The sequence below is a fragment of the Echinops telfairi genome, unplaced genomic scaffold, assembly GCF_000313985.2.
Source record: "Echinops telfairi isolate 266 unplaced genomic scaffold, ASM31398v2 ScPeMD7_9;HRSCAF=40, whole genome shotgun sequence".
Lineage (NCBI taxonomy): Eukaryota > Metazoa > Chordata > Mammalia > Afrosoricida > Tenrecidae > Echinops > Echinops telfairi.
Window position 1 is genome coordinate 67,759,323 of NW_022103906.1, and position 24,603 is coordinate 67,783,925.

A 24,603-nucleotide genomic window follows, 5' to 3' on the forward strand; every position below is an offset into this window, starting at 1 on the left:
GCTCATGGCAACCCTGTGTGGAACAGAAACAAAGCAAAGCGCCCCCGGTTCTGTGCCATCTTCACAGTTGTTATTATGCTTGAGCTCAGTGCTGCAGACACTGTTCCTGTCCATTTCCTTGAGAAGAGTCCCCTTTTCACTGTTCTTCTACTTCAGAATGTGTAATAATCTTCTGCGGGAATTAGTTTCTCCTAAAAACATGTCCTAAACCTGTGAGATGAAGTCTCACCTCCCTTGCTTCTAAGGAGCATTCTGGCTAGACTTCCTCCAAGACAGGTGTGTTTGTCATTCTGACAGTGCATGGCACATCACATTCAATATTTACGCCGACATCACGATTCAGGGGTATCAGCTGTTCAGTCTTCCTTATTCATTGGGCTTTGGAGGGAGAGATGCTTCAGTAGCAAGATGAGGCTGTCTTCTTCCCTGCTATCCACTGTCTCAGAAACCCTATGCAGGGTCACTGGGACTCAGCCATGACAAGGGACAGTGGGTTTTTAATAACTTTTAATGCATGGGGTAGAAAAAAGTAAAATCAAGTAAAATATCTGGTTTTAAATAGAAGTTACAAAATATAAAGGGCAAATATAATATCAAAGCTTAAAAAAATGATAAGTAGGGTCTCCATAACAATGCACATTGTTTTTGGCAGTAACAATGAAAAGTTTTAACACTGACATTAAAATAAAACTAAAATGCAGTTTTTATATTTGGTATGAAATAAGGAATTATATAAATTCAAGATAATTTTATTAAATCCTTATTATTCTTTACTGACAGTTTTATTAACCATAATAATATTAGTTCACTAGTGCAGTAAATTACTAGGTATGTCAGTTACTTTAAAATATTTTGAATAGTACATATGAGATATTAAGAAATATAAAAGAAAATGTATGTAACTAAAAATAATAAGTATCACAAAGAAGTAGTACCTCAGGCACAATGGGAAATATTTGTGTCTCTCTTCCCCTGTATTACCTATAATTAAGTTTAAAAACATAGGTGTTATAGATTGGATTGTGTTTCCTCAAAAGTTATGTTGAAATTCTAGCTCTATAAATGTGGCCAGGTATGAGACTAGGATCTTTGAATATATTATCAGTTCAATTAACAGAAGGCAATTCTGGAGTAGGATGGGTATAAGTGATATCCCTATAAAACACTACACAAGGACAAACAGCCAGAGAGTAAACGGCCCAGTAGTGATATATTTCTGGTAAATCAAGGAATTCCTGGGGTTGCCAGAAACTGAGAGATAAGAAAGGATTTTTCCTTAAAGTCTTCTGAGAGGACGTGGCCATGCCATTCCCTGAATTCAGAATACTAGCGACATTTCTGTCCCTATGAGCCACCCGACTTGTGGTATTTTGTTACAACCTTTCCAGGTGTGTGATTTAAAAGCTCAGCAGTTCAAACCACCAGTCATTCTTAGGGAGAAAGATGGGGCTTTGGGCTGTCTAGTCCTGAACGAGTTACAGCCTTGGAAATTCCCAGGGCCAGTTCTATCCTGTCCTGTAGAATTGCTTGCTGTGGGTTAGCACTGACTAGAGGACAGTGAGTTTGTGTGTTGTTGTTTTTCTCTAAGGAAATAATGCATAGGAAACAAAGGATAGGATTTCCTATTTTAACAAATTAAGATGATGTGAAATAGACTATGGATAATTAAACTTACATGTGTTAGGCTGGATTTTCTAGAGAAGCAAAACCTGCCACCACCACTACCCCCCACATGCATATTTATATCAAGAAAAATGGCTCCCATAATTGTATAAACGGGTATGCCATTGAAAGGCCATTTGGGCTTGAACCCCCAAACTGGCTGTCGATGAGCCCGATGTACAATCCAGGTCCAGCAAGAAGTAAGCAAGCTCTACACAGGATCTCCGTTTATCGGATTTAGACCACAACCTTGAGCCTTGAGGAAGCTGCCTTTCAACTGCATCAGGGCTGTGACCTGAATAAGGAAGGGGGCCACCCTCCACCTTAATCTTCTTACAACTTATTGGCTCCTTACAGCAGATTGGTTATGGAATTATGTTGTTTGGGGTAATAGCATGGAGGATTAGTAGGCCTTAAGTACCAAACCTCTGAGAATCCTGACCTAGCCAAGTTGACAATAAAGCCTGAATTTCATAGTAACAAACAAAATCTACAAGCATTCAAGTATGTTAATAATATTCCCTTAGGTAGCTTTTAAAATGCACTGCTTGCAAACAGTATGTTGGATGTTCTCAGTGAACACTTAAGAAAGGTTTTTTCAATATTGAGTATTACTAAAACCTTTCAATATTAAGTATTATTATTACTATTTTATGTTCTAGAATATTCCATAAGTAAATATATTCTTTTCAAAGTTAACACGATACTAACATTACTTACCACAAATAAAATCCATGACTCAGCAGAATGCTGAGCAGAGGGAAAAACGCCCGTCCCACTGTTTTGATGATGCTACTTAGAGCTGCTCATCCGCTCTTCTTTTCAAAAGCACCCTGCTGCTCAACTGCTCTTCTGCTCCGCCAGGAGGCACTTTTCTTTTGATTGTTCCTTACAAGGACTCTGTAAGAGCTCTACAGGCTTAGTGCGTTACAGCATTGAGCTGAAAACGTCAAGGCCAGCAGTTCTAAACCACCAGCTGCTCAGAGGGAGAAGGATGAGGCTTTCTATTGTAACAAGTCACAGTCTAGGCATCCCACAGGGGCCGCATTACTCTGTCCCGTAGCGTCACTATGAGTTGGCCTCCACTCAATGGCAGTGAGCTAAGCTGGACTAATTTAAAGGACTCGAGACTAGCCCTCACATACTCAACGGAAGCAGAAACAAAACTCGTTCCCCCAAAATGTTCTTGCAGTGGCCTGCGTCTCACACGTGCTCACACAGGAATCAGCTGTTGCAGGGCAAATGCTATTTCCTGCTTTATCTCCTTTTGGACATCAGTTGACATTGATTTCACCAAGATCTTGTCAGTATCCCATCAGAGACACACACACACTTTTTAAAAAAAATATAAGAATTCTTCTAAGTCTTCAGAAATAGAGATGCCTGCCTCCCCACAGAGGAAGTCTCCATGGTCATTTGCGTCTTGAGAAAGGATCCACTTAGGACAGTGTCCCTCTGAATCTTGTTATTCCCGGTGTCAAATATTCCCAGTTTCTGATACTGCGCTTACCCATTAGGCAGAAGCTCCCCATTTCTAGTCCTGTGTTTCCTAATAGCTGACCTCAACCACAGGACCAAGAGTCAGAGGAGCGAAACAAAGACACCAGGCTGTGACCCTCTTAGCGGAGATAAACAAAAATGAAAAAGAGGAACTTTGGATTGTTTAAAGCATTGACAAAAGTTGCTGGATCCGTTGATGCCCATTCCTCCTCCCCATTCCTGGCATTTCATTTTGATTAACACTGCGGCATTTTCTCACTTTAGTGTTAGAGCGTCCCCTTTCAGGTCTGTTTAGTGTGATCTTCTTAGGTGGTATTTTCAAATGTCTTCAGATCCACATCCAGCAGGACAGATTCGACTGGAAGGATGTGGTTACCATGGTACTCAAAAGACAGATTTTAGAAAGAAAGAAATTTCCTCCACAGACAGAAGTAAAAACTGAAAATAGTTCAAGTGGCATATTTTTTCTCCAGAAATTAAGGACATACAGTACATTATATGTTAGTGAGATTCAAAATAAAAGTTTATTTTTAAGAATGTTTTTATTATTTTAAATGTAATCTATTTCATGAATTTTAATTCTAACTTTGACCATTTCATGAGTCATATTATTATTAGTATAGCTCATCTGGTAAGAAAGTCAATATTCTGGCAATCTAATATGAGCTGCTTCATGAAACTGCTCATCTGAAACCCAGGGGACTGTCACCACTCTCCCTCAAGATTTCTGCCCACATTTATGCTATTTTTAGATCTCTGTACCATATGGGAAACAAACTACATAGAGAGATCACAGCTTAGCTTCTGAAAGGTTTAATTGGATGGAATTTTTGTCTAATTTTCTCAAGTTACAGATGAAGAAAGTAAAAGACAAACACTCTTACCTGACTTAGCCCAAATAAAACACAGTTAAAAATGAAATCAAAGCTCAACTCGAGAGTTCTTATCACTATTCTTGCATTTTTCGTAATCTCTTACTGCTAGCTTCATCTTGACTAGGCCACGGTTTACATCCCGTGTTAGTCTACCCGTGGAAAGTCATAGTTTCAGAGATAGATGATCCTCTGTAGAGACTACCTTTGAGAATTAAAGGTATTTCCATTCTTAATACGGTAAGACAATTTGGAGTGGGCTTGAATGATCTGCTTTTTTTCCAGAATTCTATGTTTTGGATGTCTGGATACTTCCAGATCATTGGATGACAGATACTTTGATGTCATTAGGAATATGATGAAGAACACCATTACCAGTAACCACATATGCCTGATCATCTTGGCTATATTACTTTTGAAAAAACACTATGAATCTTGCAAAAAAAGGTAAGGCAAGGAAAATAGTTATTATGTAGCTGTTTACTCTTGGCCAGTACAATGCAGTAGACTTATGTTCTTTGCATTTAGATGGCTTCTAAGTGTAAATGGTGCTACTTTTCATTCCTAGTTGAATTGCTGTGCATCAACATATGTTGTTCTTGATCCAACCTGAAGAACAGAACCATACCCCATGTTGTATCAATCTCACAACTATTGCTGTCTTTGAGCCCACTGTTATGGCCCCTACATCCGATGATCTCATTGATGGCCTTTCTCTTGCTTGCTGACCTTGTATTTGACCAAGCATGCTGCTCTTCTTCAAGGATCCTTTCCTTTTGGTAACATGTCCAAAGAACATCAGACAAAGTCTCATCATGTTTGCTTCTAAGAAGAATTCTAGCTGTATTTTTTCCAAGGCAATCTGTTTGTGAGGGGAGCCCATGGTATAAGCATAAAGCTTCATGATATTATAACTAAAAGGCATGTCATTTTCAAGTCTTCTTTATTTATTATCTTTTGGTCACTGTTATAAAATCTTTCTCTTCTATAATCTTCAGCCTTTATGGCAGCTACATTTGTGTGTGAGTGTGTTGCTGTTGCAATAAATACAATAATTTTCATCTAACTTAAGCAAAAAAGAATTTACTGTTTTTTTCATCAAATTTCATAAAGATGGAAGCCACATACTAGGAAAGGGATAAGGCCAAGACATCTCTGGAAGCCAAGAAAGAAAAAAAGGAGCTATGGGAATAGTTATTTGGCAAGAAATGTCAGAGTATTGCTTCTAGAAACAGTATACTCCAGCCCCTTCTGTGGTCTTGCATCGAGGTTCAGAATTAGTTACTGGAGAAAACCTCTGGGTAAGAATGAGATGTATGATTGCCTCTAGGCAGAACAGTTTTAAGAATCCAGATCTGGCCTCTTTAGCTACTATCGTGACAGAATTCAGCCTTCATATTGCAGCAATAACACACATATTGTGGCATAGTAATTCCACAAAAGGAAATTGGATTACAAATAAAAAGTAGGGAAGAATACAGTATGGAAATCACTTTTCCAATACTTTTGTATACTTCCCTTCCAATTCTCTGCAGATGAGCCTACCCAACATTTATTGAAGAGATTAAGGACCACTGAAGTGAGCTGCAAATATTCTCCTTTTGTTTCCCATCTACTTCTAAACTAGGATCCTGTGTTTTACATCCATCTACTTTTAGAAATTTCTATAGCACTTATATTTTCTTTTTAATCTTCAATCTGACCGTTTTACTTTTCTCTTGAGTTTAAGATACTCCCTTTCTCATTTCCCAATCAACAAGCAAAAATCTTGACATTGACTTCCTCTTGGCTTACGCTGTCATAACATCTCTTTCAATTTCTTAGTGGATGCTTCAAAAGTTTAGGCTCCAACCACACTCTTTATTTATCAATATCTAACTCCCTTCTCTCCTTTCCACACCATGACTGGTTCCAAAGGTCTTCGCAAGGTTACCAGACAACTACCCCAATGCTGTAGGATCCCTGGCAGCATAGTGCTTAAGCATTTGGTTGCTAACTGCGAGGGTAGCAGTTTAAAAACAACATAAGCTCTTGTAAAGAGTTACAGTCTTGGGAACCCATATGGGCAATTCTAGCCTGTCCTGTAGTGTCTCCATGAGGCACACTTTACTCAGTGGCAGTGAAGTTAAATTTTTTGGAGTCCCAGTGCCATCCTCATACTCCCTGAGCTCTCTGATCACTGTTGACCATATGCCTTTTTTATGAAAAATTTTTCTTTCTTTGGCTTCATAACAACACATTCTATTTTTAAAATGTTTCCGACTTCTTGGAACATTTAGTTTCTTCCACAAATTATATGTAGGTGTTCATCAATAATGAACTTGGGTTTTTCATCACTTCTCTTTTTTTATTCCACAATCTTGACTGACCTGTGGCCCACATGGAGATATGCTGCTCAGATTTCCCCTGCTTAAGTGATATGCTGCCAACTTGTCTTTTGTATTTCATGGTGTATTTTTATGAGTTGTTTTTTTTTAATTTTTTGACAGAATATTCATATATTTTACTCTAGGTTTCCACATGGAATGATTTTCTGGAGTTTATGGAATACTTCCATTACTTTAGTGCCTAGTAAATAACCATTGAATTGATAAAATATATTAATGTGGTGAAAAATAGGCTTTCTAATAAAAGCCTTTTAAATACAAGCCAAAACCTACTGTTTTCTACTTAATTTTGACTCATGGTGAACTGATAAAACAAAGTATGACTGTTCCCTAAGGTTTGTGAATCGGTAAATATTTAAGGATCAGAATGTTTCATCTTTCTCCTACAATTCGGCTGGTGGTTTCAAACATCTGACCATCTGGTTAACAGCCCAGGGCATAATTCACTGTTCTGCCAGAGTGCCCTAAAACAATCTGTAGTAAGGTGAAATGCAAATGGAAACAACTGTTAGATAACTAAGCATAACTTAGGGCACATTTATGAGGAGCTTTGAATGTGCTCAGCTACTAACCAAAAAGACAGAGCTACAAATCCAGCCAGACACTCTACAGGAGCTGTGATCTGTCCCCTGAGAGATTACAGTTAAGGAAACCCATTGGGGTGATTCACTTCTGTCACTTGGAGTGGCTGTGAGTTGGAAATGAACTCAACACCACCTAATACAATCAACGGTCTTTTGAATTTAACCATGATCTCTTAGGTAGTGTGTTAGTCCACATAGAAAAGAGAAACAAATTCATTGACACTCATATATGTGTAATAGAGAACTTTATATCAAAAGGTAATTGTATATTAAGAAAACACTCCAGCCCAAGTCCTTAAGTCCGATATTTGGTCATATGCCTGATATCAGTTTATTACATTCCTCCTCAGATTTATGCACCACATGCAATGATGCTGAATACAGGAAGATTCCAGGCCACCTGGGTGGAAAGTCTTATGGATCCAGTGGCTGTGGAAGCATCTCAGCACTAGCCTGGGTCTCCACGTGGCTCCTCCAGCTCCAGGGCTCTGCCTGCTATCAGCATAGCTCCATGTGGCTTGTCAGCAGAGAGACAAAGCAGAGAGAGAGTGTGTGTTCCACCTCCAGTGATGAAGACAGGAGTTCCCAGAACCCTCAGGGAAGACCATGCTCACACAAAGGCAAGATAGACTATGACCTGATTGACAGGCTAGACTCCACTCCTTCACTCAAGTTGACAGGAGATTATGTAACTGCCACCAGTAGCTCTTTGGATTATAAATGTGTAAGTTTTATTTCTGTACTCTGTTAGGCTGGTTTGACTACAGAAACAAATCCAGAGACACTGAGACATGTATAATGAAGAACTTTATATGAAGACATTATAGAATAATAAAGCTTACTAAACTAACCGAACCAAACTCACTGCCATTGAGTTATTGCTACCTCTTACTAACCCAGTTCCACCCAAGTCCATAAGCCTGACACTAGTCCATGAGTCCCTCTCCAGATTCAAGCAGCCCCATGCGACGGTGCAGAATGCAGGAAGATTACAGGCCTATGAGTGCGGAGTCATGTGGATCTAAGGTTGGTGGAAACAGCAGAACTACGGCAGTTCTGAATGTCAGACCTAGAGTCCCAGCAAGCAAGAAGGCAAAGGGGCAGAGCAAGAGCAGTTCCTAGTGTCTTACCCTCTTACACCATAAAATAATCATAAGGCTGCGACTGATGGACAGGTTTGACTAGCCACCCCTAGCCAGAGTGTCTCCTTGACATAAAGTCATCTAACTCCCACATACAATGGGAGTCTATAATAAAATGAGGCCAAGAGATACTGCCAGTTATTGTTATATATTTTAAATAGTAGAAAATTAAATATTTAATAGAGTTAATACATTGACAACCATTAAGCATTTATCAGAAAAGACAGCTTATCATTAAAATTGATACAATTAATTGATTCATACTTCTGCTTTGTTTTCTATTAGAATATGCTTTCTCATTAGTTTGTATGGGAAATTATAATAACATAATTGAATAAATAATATAATTTAGAAGCAAATGAAGCAGAGACTATATGAACAGTCACTTTTAAAGGGAAATATTAATGTGCTAAACTAGTGTTATTATATACTATTTCATAGAAAATATTAATGATGATCACTTTCTTTATTCCTCAATATGCTATGGTCTTTGAGACTTACTGACAAAGAGTTAAAAAACATGAAATTAGAAATGACAATGTAATCAATTTAATAAAGTCATATGTAAGCATAAGATTTAAATATGAATACTCATCTCTTGGCATAGTAGTTAGGAGTTTGTCTGCTAACACCCTAGTCAGCAGTTTGAAACCACCAGCTGCCTTGAGGGGAAAGGCAGGACTTTCTACTCCCTTAAAGGTGTACTGTCTCAGAAACTCACAGGTTAGTTCCACCCTGCCCTGCAGGTTCACTAGGGCTCAGAATTGAAGTGAAGGCAGTTTTGTGTGAGGTAAATGGCTAATTAAAATAAATAAGCCCTACTAATATTAACTCAATAAGCTTAGAAATGTATATGCATGTTTCTTCATTCATCTTCAGAAAATTAACTCTTCAATATTTATATGAAATCAACTGACAATTAAAAAATACAGAAACAGAACAACAATTTAAAAGTATTTCTCAGCATTCTATCTTTATTCTTTAGCTCCTCAAAAATATCTAAACTACATACAGTCTCTATTGTCCAGTCAACAGTACCATTTCTTTTTAACCTTCTATGATAGATAATCAGCATCATTTCTAAACACAGAGGGGATTAATTTAATCAATTCTAATAAGACTTGTTACAGAGAACTCTTATGATCGCATTTTGGTTTCACAGAAGTGTAAATTTTAGAATCTTATTTTCACAGGAAGGTTACTCCATCTGTCTGCATGTTAATTTACTGCTTTAAATGCATTAATGTTTTTGCACTTTTTGTTTGTCAGATAAATTTTGGAATCTATATTAACCCTTGCACACCACAAGAAAGCAATAAAGAACTTGTACTCTAAGGACTTATGCAATAAATCGGCATTAAAAATAAGAACACTGATTAATATTTGCTAAGATAATGTATATAATTTTTTGTCATTCTAGAAGAAAATTGAGTCCAGAGTGTTGACTGTCAGCAGCACTTGGTCTTTTGACCTCAGTTCTTTCTTGTTGTTGACTATTATTTGTTACTGTTATTTAAGCTATATGTAATAGAAAATGTTCATGGTGATCAATTTTAAATGCCTCACTAAGCATTTGTCTTTCAGATTTGCTGCAAATACTCACAAGGAATAAAATTAGAAATTAAAAAGTAACTAACTTAAAAAATCCGTATCTTAATATGACATTTAAACCTAAATTCACAGTAACTGCCACAACAATTTAATATATAAGTTTTATAGAAAAAATGTAAGGTTCTCTAGGAAAACTGTAGAGAGGGGAGAGTCTCTGTGTAGCATACAAGGTTAAAATGCTCAACTACTTGTTGAAAGACTTGCATTTCAAAGCCGCCAGAGGTAAGTAGGAAATAGGCAGAATGAGCTGCTTCTCAAAGCTCACAGCCACGGAAATCCTGTGGAGCAGGTCTGGCTTGCACATGTGTTGTCACCATGAGTCAGAATCAACTTGATGGCCAGTGTGGACATTAGATGTTAATGTCAATTTGTACCAATGGGAAAGTTTAGGGATGGAGTTCAACCTATCAATTATGTCCCAGCCTGATGATGCCTCCTTGGGGATGTGGTCTTTTCTATAAGAGAGACGGTGAGACATTTTCTTCCTCTCTGTCTCCTCTGTCTTCCACGGGACTCTGCCTGCCTCTAGGAACATCCCCATGTGCAGAGCTGTTGAAGTGTTGTCATATTGCCACTGATGCTGGAGCCACGAGACTCTGCACCTGCCGGTCTGGGATCTCCTTGCTTCCTGCTTCACCACTATGCATCACCTGCCTGCACTATCTGATTCTGAAGGGGGCCCCAGCTAGCACTGGACACATGGACTTGAGCTAGATTGGACTAGATATAAAATTATTTCTTGACATAAAGTTATTTCTTATACATGTAAGAGTGTCACTACTTTTATTTCTCTCAGCAACTCGGCCTAACAGAGCAAGTAACAACAGCAAACAGAAGCAAAAGTCCTATATGCCTCATAGAGGAAAAAACAAAAACTTTTGAAACACACTTAGGAAATAATAATAATAGATATTAGAGAGATGTTAAAAAATCAAAGGCCATGAGTCATATACTAGATGAATGTGCACATCTGTAAACACTGAAAATAAGAGGAAAGATAAAAAATAAGCTACTGATTTAATATACTAGATCATTTCATGAATCATGGAGAAAGGAAAGGGCAGCTGAAGTAAAAGAATGAGCTTGTGTAATCTCTGTGTTTAAGAGGATGTGTGGGGATGATGAAAGGCTCTTTAATATTTGACTTTATTGTAAGGTATTCAGCAAAAATAAAATGTGAGGAGCTGGTGTTTTAAAAAACACAATTGTAAACTGCCACTGGCATCATTCAGGCATTTTCCCTGAAATGCAAATATGAGGGACCACAAATAGTTGAGCTTTAGCAATACTATCTATTATATCTTTAGAAATATCTGGATAGAAAACTGAATGAACATATCTGTTTCTATACAAAGTGTTCCCTAGAGAACATATAAGTATATGGTTAACAAGACAGCATAATAGTGTAAAACTTCCACAACATTCTCAAATATATAGTGCTCTGCACAAAGGAAATGTAGGTACAATAATCCTGGGCTAGAATAAGCAAGAATGAACTGAGCGTGATGGTAAGGGTCAGTGTAGTATTGTTGGCATTACTTGTCAACAGTAGTGGTAATTGGAAGATGGAAAAATGATAACCTGGATTAAAAAGACGTCTAAGAAACATTTTGAGTTTCTTGGTGAAAACAGTTAACCAGCTCAACTAGGAATAGCAATTTTGGAAGTGCTAGTTCTCCCAGAGGTGCCTCAGAAGCTCTGGAGATCCACTTCCAAGAGATCAGCCATTGAAATTCCTATACCTTCCCAGAGTCACTGTTGTCAGTGGATTCCAACTCAGAATGAACTTAGGACAAAACACAACAGCCTCCTCAGACTTTTAGGTCTATACTATTTCTGGAAGGAGACAGGTGTATCTTTATCCTGTGGACTGTTGGATGGTTCAAACATGACATTTTGGGTAGCAGCTTAAAGCAGCTTTCCCCATTGTACCAGCAGGGCCCTTGCTTTGAAAACTCTGTGGAACACAATTCTCCTTTGACAAGCATGGAGTTTCCATGAGTCAGAATGTGCTCTATATACATGGGTGGTGGATAAACATTAAAAGATGAAGGAAAATAGGCAACTACTGTATATATCCACTAGAATAGAGAAATTTGAAGTGCCTGATTCAACCGAGTGTTGGCAATGATTTTGAGAAAGTGGAGCTCTCAGTTAAACACTCACGGTGGAAATGTAAAATGGTAGAACTTTGAGAAACTATTAAATATGCACTTGCCAGCAGTCTCACTCCTAGACATTTATCCAAGAAAAATATGAAAACACAGATCCATAAAAAGATTTGTAAACACATGTTCCTACCTGTTTTATTTGTTGTAATCTGAAAGTGAAAAAAAAAACATAAATAACAAAAGTTCATCAACAGATGAATGAATTTTTAAAATTGTGGTACATTATACAATGGGAAAAAAAACATATCAGCAAAAGTGAAATGGGCTATTGATATATGTAATGTCATGGATGCATTACAAAATAATTTTGGTGAGTAAAAACAACCAGAGAAAAAGAATACATAATGTAAGGCTTCATTTATATAAATTCTAGAAGATAAATTAAACTATCATGTTAGAGAACAGATCTATGGTTGTCTTGGGTAGCATATAAAGAGATTTTGTGGATGATGGAAACTTTTGTATCTGGTCATGTGAGTATACATCAAATCTATACTTTGATGTGTTGAGTTTACCATTAATTATACTTTAGTATAACCGCTAAAACAATCCACTGAATGTAATAATCTAAATGGCTAAAATAGGAGAGAGAATGCAAATCAAAAGACAAAGAAATAAGTGTAATAAACAGAAAATATATAGCAGTATATGGAGAAATTAAAATATTCATATTCTAGAAAGGAATTAAATTGCCACACTCTGGAAATTGTTATTATTAGATGTCACTGATCAGATTCATGGCAACTACATCTACATGCACAGTGAAATCAAACTATTGTGATCCATAAGTTTTATTTAAAAGGGTTTTTTTTTCCTTGTTAGCATCTGGTAGTTACATGCCAAATCTGGTGTCAAGTTGGGACTTGAGAGGATTTAGAGTGAAGGGGTGGAGTCTAGTCTGTCAATCAGGTCGTAGCCAATGAGGCCTGTGTGTGGGTATGGCCTTCTCTTGAGAATTCTGGGAACTCCTGTCTTACCTCCTTGGAGGCAGGAGACACCTCTCTCTCTTAGCTCACTCTCTGAGAGACAATCTACCGACAAGCACATGGTGCTACACCCTGGGAGCTGGAGAAGCCCCATGGACCTACCTTCTTGCAACCAGACCTCTGGAGCCGGAGAAGCCACGTAGAGACCCCTGCAAATGCTGAGATGCTTACAACACCATTGCATTCACAAGACGTCCAACCCACTGGCCTGTGAGTCTCTATCTGGCATCATTGCATGTATTTTGTGAGTCTGATGAGGACTTTATTGATTATATTGGACTTATATGGGCTTATATTGGACTCAGTGACTTGATCTGAACTGGGCTTGGATGATTTCTCAATATTCAATTGCTCTTGTACATAAACCTCGTTCTTATATCCATATGAGTGTCTATGAATTTGTTTCTCTAGTCTACCCGGACTGACAGGCATTTTACTGTGAATTGGACAGTCCTTAGGTTTTCATCGGCTGATCTCATAAATGAATCACTAGACCTTTCTTCATAGTCTGCTTTGCATGGGCCCACTGGGTCAGTTCAGCACAAGCTACTGCTGATATGCCAGTGACAGCAGCACCTGTAATGCACTGAGGAGCAATCAAACATGGGCCTCTGAAATGGAAAATGAAAATTCTACCGTTGAATAACTACCGCCCATTGGAAACTCCTAAACTGAAATTACCCTACTTAAAACAACAACCAAATCTGTAAAATGCCTAGTAAAATTATATTTAAAATATTTATAGATTTGATATGAAACATCAATGGTTACATTTGACAAAATTATGCATGAGGGTGTGGCAAGAGAGAGGGTAATGGGGGGGCTGCTGACAGCTTTGATGACTGTATAACCCCACTCAAAGGGAAGGAGCCACAAAATTGCATGTGAATGGGTATATTGGATGGCGTAAGATATGGAAAAAAGTAAAATAAGGGTTCCGGGGGTAGGGTGGGGGAAGGAGAGAATAAATAGGAGCTGATCAAGGAGTTGAAGGAGAAAGAAAATGTTTTGAAACTGTGGCACCAATAGTACACTACTGCTTGATGGTTGATGTGATTGAACTAGGGTATGTTGTGATATCTGTAAGAGCTTCCAATAAAATGATTTTTTAATTACACAGAAATAAAAATAATAATAAGAAGGGGGAAAAGAAAGAAATCAAAAAAACCATTCTGTTTGGAATAAATAGATTCCTCATATGATACTAGTTGGAATCCACATTGGTTGTGCTGATTTGGAAAACATTTGAAGTTGGATGTTATTGTGTGCTCCAAAGATATGTGTACATTGCTCATGACATGACATGTCCACTTGTTCATGTACATGCTTCAAGTAGCACTGTTTTAAATAATCATACATCAGAAAGTACACACATGTCCATCAATACTCAAAGACAAACCAAACACTTCCATCAAGTCAATTCCAACTCAACCCTATAGGGTAGGGTAGAATTGCCCCTGTGGGATTTCCAGAGCTGTAAATGTTTATTTGGGCAGAAAGCATCAAACTTCTATCAAGGAATAGCTGGTGTGTTTGCACCAATCACCTCATGCTTAATAACACAACGTATAACTCATTAGGTCTCCCTTTATCAATACTAGATTGGATCAATCAGTTGTGTTATATTTGTATAGCTAGACTACACTGCATGATAAAATAAATGGATTACAATAGGTAACAATAGAAAAGAATATCACAAAATAACAATCTCAAAAAGTACATAATACGTTTCAGTTTCTATAAATTTCTGAAGCACACCTAGTAATATGAGGGGATCGCCCCCCCAAAATGGATCTTTTATTCAAAGCTATGTATTTAAATTTTTAAAAAAGGGAAAACCAGGCATACACTTTTGTTTTTCCCACAATGCTGTCAGTGTAAGATGTGTTCAACATCATAACAGTTTCTGCGGCATTTTTCCTGAGCAAGAAACGAAATTTCATAGGTGCACGTTGTTCTCTCAAAGCTGCCATCACAAAAAAATGAGTTTCGAGTGAAACTGCTTTTATGAAAAAATTAACTGTGACCAGGGAGCACCTTCCCAGGTGACACCACCGGGTGCACTAACTCAAAGTGAGTTGCTGGATGCTAGACTAGCTGGGGGGAAAATGCGTACTAAGAAAGCTCTACCTAGCAGAGCTTTTTTCCTTTTTGCCGGGGTACCCCCTCATATATTGCATTAAAAGTCTAAAGCATTACCATTAATGGCAGATAGTGGTCAGAAGGGAGGCTACTGGTGTTGTTAGCAATTTTCTAGATGCAGCCACAGTGCTATATTCAATTTTTTGAAACTCATGCTTTAGCCTGGCAATGTGTGTGCATTTCTTAAACATATACTTAAAACATATGTGCATATACTTAAACATATAAGTTTAAGTACAGAACCAGCCAATTCTGACTTAAATTGATCTACTATGCATTTGTTTCAATTAAAATAGGAATTCTGGAGATTCACAGAAAAAGCATTGTAAACTGCATTTGAAAAAATTAAAATGTAATCATTTGTATTTTAAAATTAAATTTTCTGTTTCATAGAGAATGCATAATGTGTTATTTTCATACTATTTATTGCTCAATAAAGTTTTTATAACATTCTTTTTCTATGCACGCTAACATGAATTATACATTTGGAAAACAAACTCAAATTAATATGAAGGATTTTAAAAATTAGAATTGTCTTAAACTAAGTGCTAACGATCTGATTTATGTGTAAATAGTCATGTTACTGCCACTAAAGTTTGATTCAAAGTGGTTTAAATCTTTCCTCTCGCTCAGTTTGAATTGAAATTATTAGACTCCTTTTTCTAAATCAATTAAATGAGAAGACTGGTGTGTAGAGATTTGCTTTTGTTTTCAGTGACTACGTAACAATTCTAATTCATGGTGACCCCATGTGACACATATATAATTTACATATTTATGTTTTATCTAAATCCATATACTCATATCTTTGTCTTTTCTATGACTTTCTTTGAAGTCTCTAATATTGTATTTGTGACTTTAATTTTCATAAATGTTAAACTTGAATACTTTCTTATGTAAAGGAAATATGACTATGCTCGAATATTCCATTCTATTCCTGTTTTATATAAGGGGGCTTCAAACAGCTTGTGAAAATAGCCTGGTGGCATCTGCATTGAGCTGCTAACAGCACGATCAGAGGTTTGAAACCACCAGCCTCTGCTCTGAAGAAAGACAGGGTTTTCTACATCCATAAAGTTATAATCTCAAAAAAAAAAAAAAAAGAGTTATAATCTCAGAAGCTCCCTGGGACAATTCTGCCCCGTACTACAGCGTTGCCATGAGTCAGAACCAACTGATGGCAGTGGCTTTGGTTTGGGCTGTGTCTACAGTCAGTTCCTGGATTGATAATTGCCTAGGGTCAGACAGAGGATGAGGGGAAAATAAGTACGAACAGAAAATGTTTTGAACTTGAGTGTTGTGATGATTGCACAAATCTTCTTAATATACATGAACGATTATATTGTATAATATGTGAAGCATACCTCAATAAATAGATAATAATAATTTTTTAAATAGTAGGAATTTCATAAGGAAAATCGACAAATTTGTGAACAGTAGTTTCCAACTAAACAGTGCATAAAATGTTAATACATGTAAAGGTTATCCATACTGTGATAAAAAAATTCTAACAAAAGTAAAAAATAAAACAATGCTTCCAACGAGAAAAAAGAAGTCAAAAGGTAATGAACTTTTCCCATGAAATATTTGAAGCCCTCGTGTGCATGGTTATTATTAAACATTGTTATTTGGGTTTTCATTGACCTAAAGTCATTTAATGATATACAGGTGATGAAGAAAAGTGGTGTATTTCTATATGTAAACTTTGTGCTAATTAGTCTTTCCACAAAAATGAGCCAGCTTTTGGTATAGAATTGATGAGATATGAGTATTTCAGACATAAGAAACAACTGCAATGTTCACTTAAACCTCCTCACAAATAGATTTAAGCGCTGAACTGGAGAAAAAGAGCCGTCTGCCTCCACCTAACAGGACTAAATGGAGAAAAAGTGATCTTCTTGGCCCGGCTCTCAGAGGGACTGTGTCGAAGGGGCAGATGATCTATTTGACTGTTTGCCACCTGAGCAACCTGCTTGTTGGACACTGAGGTGGAGAGTGATCCACCTCTATGGACATCTTAGACCGAAATAAACAGATCTCCCTGAATTTATGAATGGAAATAATTCTTGATTTCCTCTTATTGCTCCTATTTTTTTCATGTTCTGTTCTATAGTATTAATAGTTGACTACCAAATATCATTTTCTCTGCAATATAATATTCCTGTTTTGAACTATGAGAGCAATTTTGCCCTCGAAGACAGTTCCCACCCCTTAGGGAATGGGTAATGGATATTTCAGTTACTAATTTCTGGGTCATTGAGTCAACCACAACTTCAAGGATTACAGAGTAGAACTGTACCAGAGGGCTTTCTTGGTTGTCATGTTTATAGAAACAGCAAAAAAAAAAATCTTTATATTTTAGGACCACTGTGTAGGTTCAAATTATCAGTCATTAGGTTCAGAATCCAGCATACCATCAGCAGTGAACCAATTATGGAAATGTAAAAAGAAATCATAAGTTGAAAGTATCTTTTCTCTGGTATGGCTTGCATATCCTCTTTTTCAGAAAACTTCCTTTACCAAAGTTGGTAAAGGATCAGATTTGCTTTGTTGATTGGTTTTCAATGTATAAAATATTTTATCATAAAAATTAGAAAATATTTTCAGTCTGATTTAGAAACTTAATTATTAAAACAGAAATTTATGTGACTCTGGCATGATTTTTTTTAAATTTACACATGTGTTTTAAAATATTTAGTGGTAACAGAAGTCAGAACATTAGAATGTACGTGCTGAGACCATTTAAATCACATTTTTACCATCGGTTCCAGAAGCGCTCACTGACAGTAAGCTACTTTGGGATTCTATTTTGTTTAAAGGAGCTTCAGACAACTGAGAGCGCTTCAAGAAGTCTGTTGGAAATTTGAGTTAAGAGATAAGAAGATAGTTCCATGAACCTTTTGAAGCCTCCTCACATATCTTATTAATAATGCAGAAGTTCATAACTGCATTAGGGAAAAATTTTAATCTCTTATTAATTATAAACAGGAAATACAAGATTTACTTCTTAAATCTGAAAAATATAGATAATTGAGGTAGAGTCTATGCAGCAGAATATATATAGCCTGTTTAATATCCTATGAATATTTAAAGCATATAAACTCGGAAGAACAAGAAGAATTATTTAGTAGGACATATTGAAATAAGTCTAGAGTATGAAGTTGAGATTTTGCAATGTGTATAGGCTCTCTTTGATTAGGTTGTGGAAAACTTACTATGATACAGCATTAACACTAGTATTCTACAACCAGCCTGGGAATAGCAGGTTTAAAAAGCCATTTGTAAGAAGGTGAGGCCTAGTTTGACTATGATCCCTTAGAGCAATGAGACCAAAGTTACATATTTCTACAAGTTATATATTCCAATCACTAAAAGCTAGTCCCTCCACCCCCATATGGTGGGTGAAATTGCTTACACACATACATAACCAATGAATGGATGAAGGAAAACATGAATAAATATTATGTCTTCACATTTGGCTTCTAAAATGTATTACCATTCTGTACTATACTTACATCTCTTCTTCTGTTGCTTTTAGAAGGTTTTAAATTATTGATTACATTTCATTGAAATGGGACTATTAGCGTTATCTATGTATCATGGTGTTAGTTTTGTTAGACTGTGTCTAACAAATTACCATATAAGTTTTTGATGTGTGATGGTAGAATTGTTCATATAATCCCTTTATTATCTTGTTGATGTCCATTGGATCAGTGGGGATGATATCTCTTTTATTTTCAATATTGATAATTTGTGTCTTCTCTTTCTTTTTTCCTTGGTTTGACTGGCTACAGTTTTATCATTTTTCATTGATTTTTGAAAAACTAACTTTAGCTTCATTTGATTTTTCTCCATGGCTTTGTTTTTTTCTTATTTTTATTTCTGCTGTAACTCTCAGTGTGCCTCTCTACTTCAGGTTTAATTTAATATTTTCTCTAGAGTTTTAAGGGGGAAGTTCAAGTTATTGCTTCAGATTTATTAGCTTTTCTATATTAATTTAATGTTATATCTTTTTCTATAAAAATGCCTTTTTTGCATCCTACAAATTTTGATATGCTTCATTTTTGCGTAAATTGGAAAGACAGACTGAACAGATATGGAAGGAAAAGTGAATATATATAAACAAATATGTATACTTATATATTCTATACCATATAAATAATCATATATATATATATATTTGACAGATGATATTTGGACATATGTATTTGCCTTTGCGGCAATTTCATCCATGAATGCAGTGTAGCGTGCAGGGGGCAAAGTTATGAAAGATTCTTAAATATTCCCCGATACTATGAGGAAATAAGTTACTAGGCTTGAAGCCATAGTTTGCATCATACTTTTGCAGGTCATAGTCCACAGAAATAATGGTCTACATCTTATTTTGGTAAGTAGTAACTGGAATCATAAAAGCTTGTACGATGTCATCTAAGGTTCAATTCCTGGTCTATTCCTGTCCAATGAAAAGAAGAGTATTGAAAATTGAAGGTACATGGAAGCAACTAGATCAATGGACTGGTGGACCATGCACACAGGAGACCTTCACAACTCTTAGACTAGAGGCACTAATGGTGCCTGACTACACTAACAACAGCTGTAAGAGGGATCATAGTAGAAGTGTCTGGATAGAGTGGGGGAAATACGTGGAAGAAAACCAAGTCATGAACCAACCAGGGTTATTTGTCAGACAGAGGCTGGTAGAACCTCTAAAATTATGACCCTTATTTACCCTTCAGATCTGAACCTAAACTCACTCCCATGTCTCAGCTTTCCATCAAACAACGTATATCAGGAAATTACAAAACTAGTGAGGTGTGCATACCTTAGAATAATCAATGATTTGAGATTAAAAATGAAGTATGTTTTCCAGACAAAGTTGAGAAGAGTTAGAAAAGAAGGGCAAATAGGAACAGGTAACAGGGAGGAAGTAAGATAAGTGAGGTTATATTAAAGAGATTGCACTGAATGAGATGTAACATGTATGAAATGTTGACTGTATAATTGATTATCTGCTTTCTAAACCTTCACAATATTCATAATATAATTTCTTTAAAAAGAAATAAAGGGAAAGAATTTAAAACTTTTCCTAAGGCATCTTCTCTGAATCCTGCTATTTAGAAGTGTGCAGTGTAATTTTCACACATTCCAAGTTCCGATCATTAGCTGCTTCTTGCAGCTATTTATCCTCACTTTGAGTCTTGCCCCATCAGCAAATGAAGACCATGTCACCATGGTCAACTCCACTTGAGAAATCAGCTCCCGTTCAATCACATTTTGAGTGCCCTGTGACCGAAGCGGCTCATCTTCCACACTATCTCTGAAAATGTTCTGCTTCATTTCGTAGGCCTTCAGGATCTGACAGTGATTTGAAGCTAAGCACACGGTTTTCAGCAGTTCCTTCCTCCAAACTGGGGAGCCGAGTCCTTCTGGTCGGTACTTAGTCTGGAAGCTCTGCTGATAATTGTTCACTTTGGGTGACACTGCTGGCATTTGAAAGGCCAGTCACAGCAACCAACACACATGCCACCACTCAAGATGACAAACAAGTGGTCTTGACTATGCCAAGGCATTCAAATGTGTGCGCACCATGGTAACCCACTATGGATAACCTTGAGAAGAACGGGATTCTACACACTTCACTGTGCTTCTGCAGAACTTGTACACGGATCAAGGAGCAGCGGCGAGAACAAAATAAGGGAATACTGCAGTGGTTTACAATTAGGAAGGTTTGAATCAGTGTGGTATCCTTCCATCATACACATTCAATCTGTATGATGAGCAAACGTGGCATCACTATTGGAGGAAGGCTTATTAACAGCCTGCGATAGGCTTACAAAGTGAGGATGACTTTTTGATAAAGATTCAAGACTGTAGCCTTCAGGATGGATTACAGTTCAATGTAAAGAAAACCAAACTCTTTACAACTGGGCCAGTAGGCAACATCATGATAAATGGAGAAAAGCCTGAAGTTGTCAAGTATTTGGTCTTGCTTGGCTCCACAGTCAGTGCTCAGGAAGCAGCAGCGAAGCCATCGCAAGATGAGTTGCATTAGTAAAAATGCTGCACAGACTTTAGAGTACTGAAATGCAAAGATGCTATTTTAAGGACTAAGTTGCAACTTACACAAGCCATGGTATTTTCTTTGCCTCATATGCATGTGACATTTGGACACTGAAATAATGAAGACGTTGTCCGTCCCCTAGGGAGGGGGTTACATGAGATCATTGTGACCGGTTCACCTTTCTCCCCCACCTTCCCCTTCCCCTCCTGGTATTGCTACTCTTCATTATTGGTCCTGAGGGGTGTGCGCAGTTTTTATTTTATTATTATTTTTTAATCGTTTTATTAGGGGCTCATATAACTCGTATCACAATCCATATATACAATTGTGTAAAGCACATTTGTACATTCATTGCCCTCATCATTCTCAAAACATTTGCTCTCCACTTAAGCCTCTGGCATCAGGTCCTCATTTTTTCCCCTCCCTCCCTGATCCCTCCTCCCTCATGAGCCCTTGATAATTTATAAATTATTATTTTGTCATATCTTTCCCTGTCCGACGTGTCTCTTCACCCACTTTTCGGTTGTCCATCCCCCAGGGAGGAGGTCACATGTAGATACTTGTAATCGGTTCCCCCTTTCCAACACACTCTCACTCTACCCTCCCAGTATCGCCACTCATACCACTGGTCCCCTCCCTAGGGGATGGACAACAGAAAAGTGGATGAAGGGAGACATCAGACAGTGTAAGACATGAAAAAATAATAGTGATTTATAAATTATCAAGGCTGAGGAAGGGAGAGGGGTAAAAATGAGCTGTTACCAAGACTCAACTAGAAAGAAAAATTTTTGAGAACGATGATGGCAACAAATATACAAATGTGCTTGACATAATGGATGGATGTATGGATTGTGATAAGAGTTGTACGAGCCCCCAATAAAATGATTTAAATAAATAAAAACTGAGCACAACATGAAAAAAATAATGAAGATGTAAGAAGAATGAATGCATTAGAACTGCTTGCTGAGAAGAAAATTGAAAGTACCATGGACTACCAAAAGGACACACAAGTCTGTCTTGGAAGAAATCAGGCCAGAGTGCTCCTTAGAGGCAAGGATGGAAAGACTTTCTCTTGCATACTTCGGACACGTTGTCAAGGGTGACCAGTCCCTGGAGAAGGACTTCATGGTTGATAGAGGGGCAATGAAAAAGAGGAACGCCTTCAAGGAAATGGACGGCACCATGACACAACAATGGCCTCAAGCACAGGAAGAATTGTGAGGACGGTGAAAGGCCGGGCAGTGTTTGGTTTGGTTGTGTATAGTGTAGCTATGCGGCGGAACCAATTCCATAGCACCTAACAGCAAGTGTATTTTCACATGTGGGGCCTGTTTTCAACTGACTTTCTTTGAAAGGTTTATAGTATAATTCTATTCAGGTCAGAAATCATAATTCATCTGATTTCAATTTTCAAAATAATCTTAGGATGTGCTTTATGGCCCAGTCTATCTTACTGAATATTCTATGGGAAGTTGAGATGAATGTGCATTCTGCCACAGTTGGACATAATTACCAATGAGTGACCGCTTGATCAATGACAAGATAATGTTCCTGCCATCTATAATTTCTGACTGCTGGATGAATCAATTACTGACAGAACAGTACTGAAAACTCCAGTTAAAATTGTGGATTTATTGATTTCTCATTGATGTTATATTAGCTTTGGCTTCATATATTTTGATGCAAAGAGAGTTTAGGGTTGTTATGTTTTTTTGGATTGTTGATTTTTTATACTGACATAATGCCCATCTTTACCCCTGACCATCTCCTCTGACCATCTATCTTCCTGCTTCTGAAGTCTACTTGCTCCAGTTTTCTTTCTCTGGTTTATTTTGAATAGTGTTTTTGCTCTTCTTGATCTTTAACCTGTACAAGTATATGTCTTTTTCTTAAAATTTGGCTTGTGGTAGAAAGTATATAGTTGGGTTTTATTTCTTATATATATTCCGTCTTCTGATTGCTATAATTAGATCCTCACATTTTAAGTGATCATTGACATAGCTGGATTAATATTCATATATTTTAAATGTTTTATTTTATTGTTTTTCTTATTTTTAACCTTTTCCTCATCTTTTTCTGACTTCTATGGTTTTAATTGAGCTTTAAAATAATGCTTTCATTTTTTACCTTTTCTTAGTATATCAGCTATACTCATTTTTAAAAATGTGTCTGCAACATGCATTTACATCTAATCTAAATCAATTTTCATATAACACTATTGTTTCATGGATATTATAGGTATCTATGACATAGTATAGCACTTTTTTTGCTCTTTATAATATTGCTTTCATTCATTTCACTTATCTAAACATTGTAGTTACTTTGAAGGAACAGTTATTTATTAGATTGATTGAAATTTACAAACTTGTAGTGTCTTACTTTCATGCTTTTTGGCTTTGATTCTCTTCTCATATATCTAAGTTTCTGACAGTGTTCTCCCTATGAAGAGTTTATTTCAAACAAATGTTGTACAGCAAGTGATGAATTCCTTGTTTTGTTTGTCTGATAAATATTTTATTTCTTCTATACTGTATCCTCATTACCATATATTTTAAGTGGTTTGTGCATAAGAATCAACATAACTCCAACACTCATAAAGTGAAAATTAATTAAATCCAATAAAATTAATCAAATCCTCACTCTCCAACTTCTTGGTGATCTGTGACACCAGACACCTACGTGCTACATACTCTCCCTCTGCTGCTAGCTGTCCAAAGCTGAATTCTAGTTTTAAAACGGAAAGTGCATCTCCACAGTGAATGAACATTCAGACTGCCAAAGAAGGAGAAATTAGCTGCATGACATCCTTTCTCAAGACCTGCTGGCTATAAATGCAGCAGTTTACTGCCACAGGTTGACTACCTGCTGTGTTGACTAGCTGCTGCGTTCCTGGCATCCTCTGGGCTTCCTCACTTTCACTTGCTGGCTCCTATTCCTCCTTTGAATTCATCAGTTCATTTGAATAACTCACAGAATATATTTATGTTGCAAGATGTATAATAGAAAAAAGATAGAAGCCAGGCTCCTCGGAAGGAAGAGCTATACATAAGATCTGAGAGCGTTTCCAATGCAGAGCGCACATGTCTTTAAGAAAGCACATCACCCTCCTTTCACCATTCTGGAAGGTCTCCGGCGCTGCCTGTTCCGAACTTTTGTAATTTTCCATCATTACATAGACATGGTGGAGGGCTCATTGCATATCTATAGTAGGTTAAATCAGTGTTTCACAATGTGGGTGATACTGTGCCCTAGAGGGTACTGGGACCATCCAGGTGGGCTGCAGACGCAGATACCTGTACCTTACCAAAAGTCGTTAGTTACCAGGGAGGCGCTGAGTAGTTTTTCTTCTTCTGAAAATCAGATGTTAGGTCAAATACGTTTGGCAACCAAATAGGTTAAATCATAGATCCTGGGATTAATTACTATCAGACTTTCTGGTCCAGCTTTAGGTAATAATGGGACTTAAGTTAAGCAAGGAATTTGAA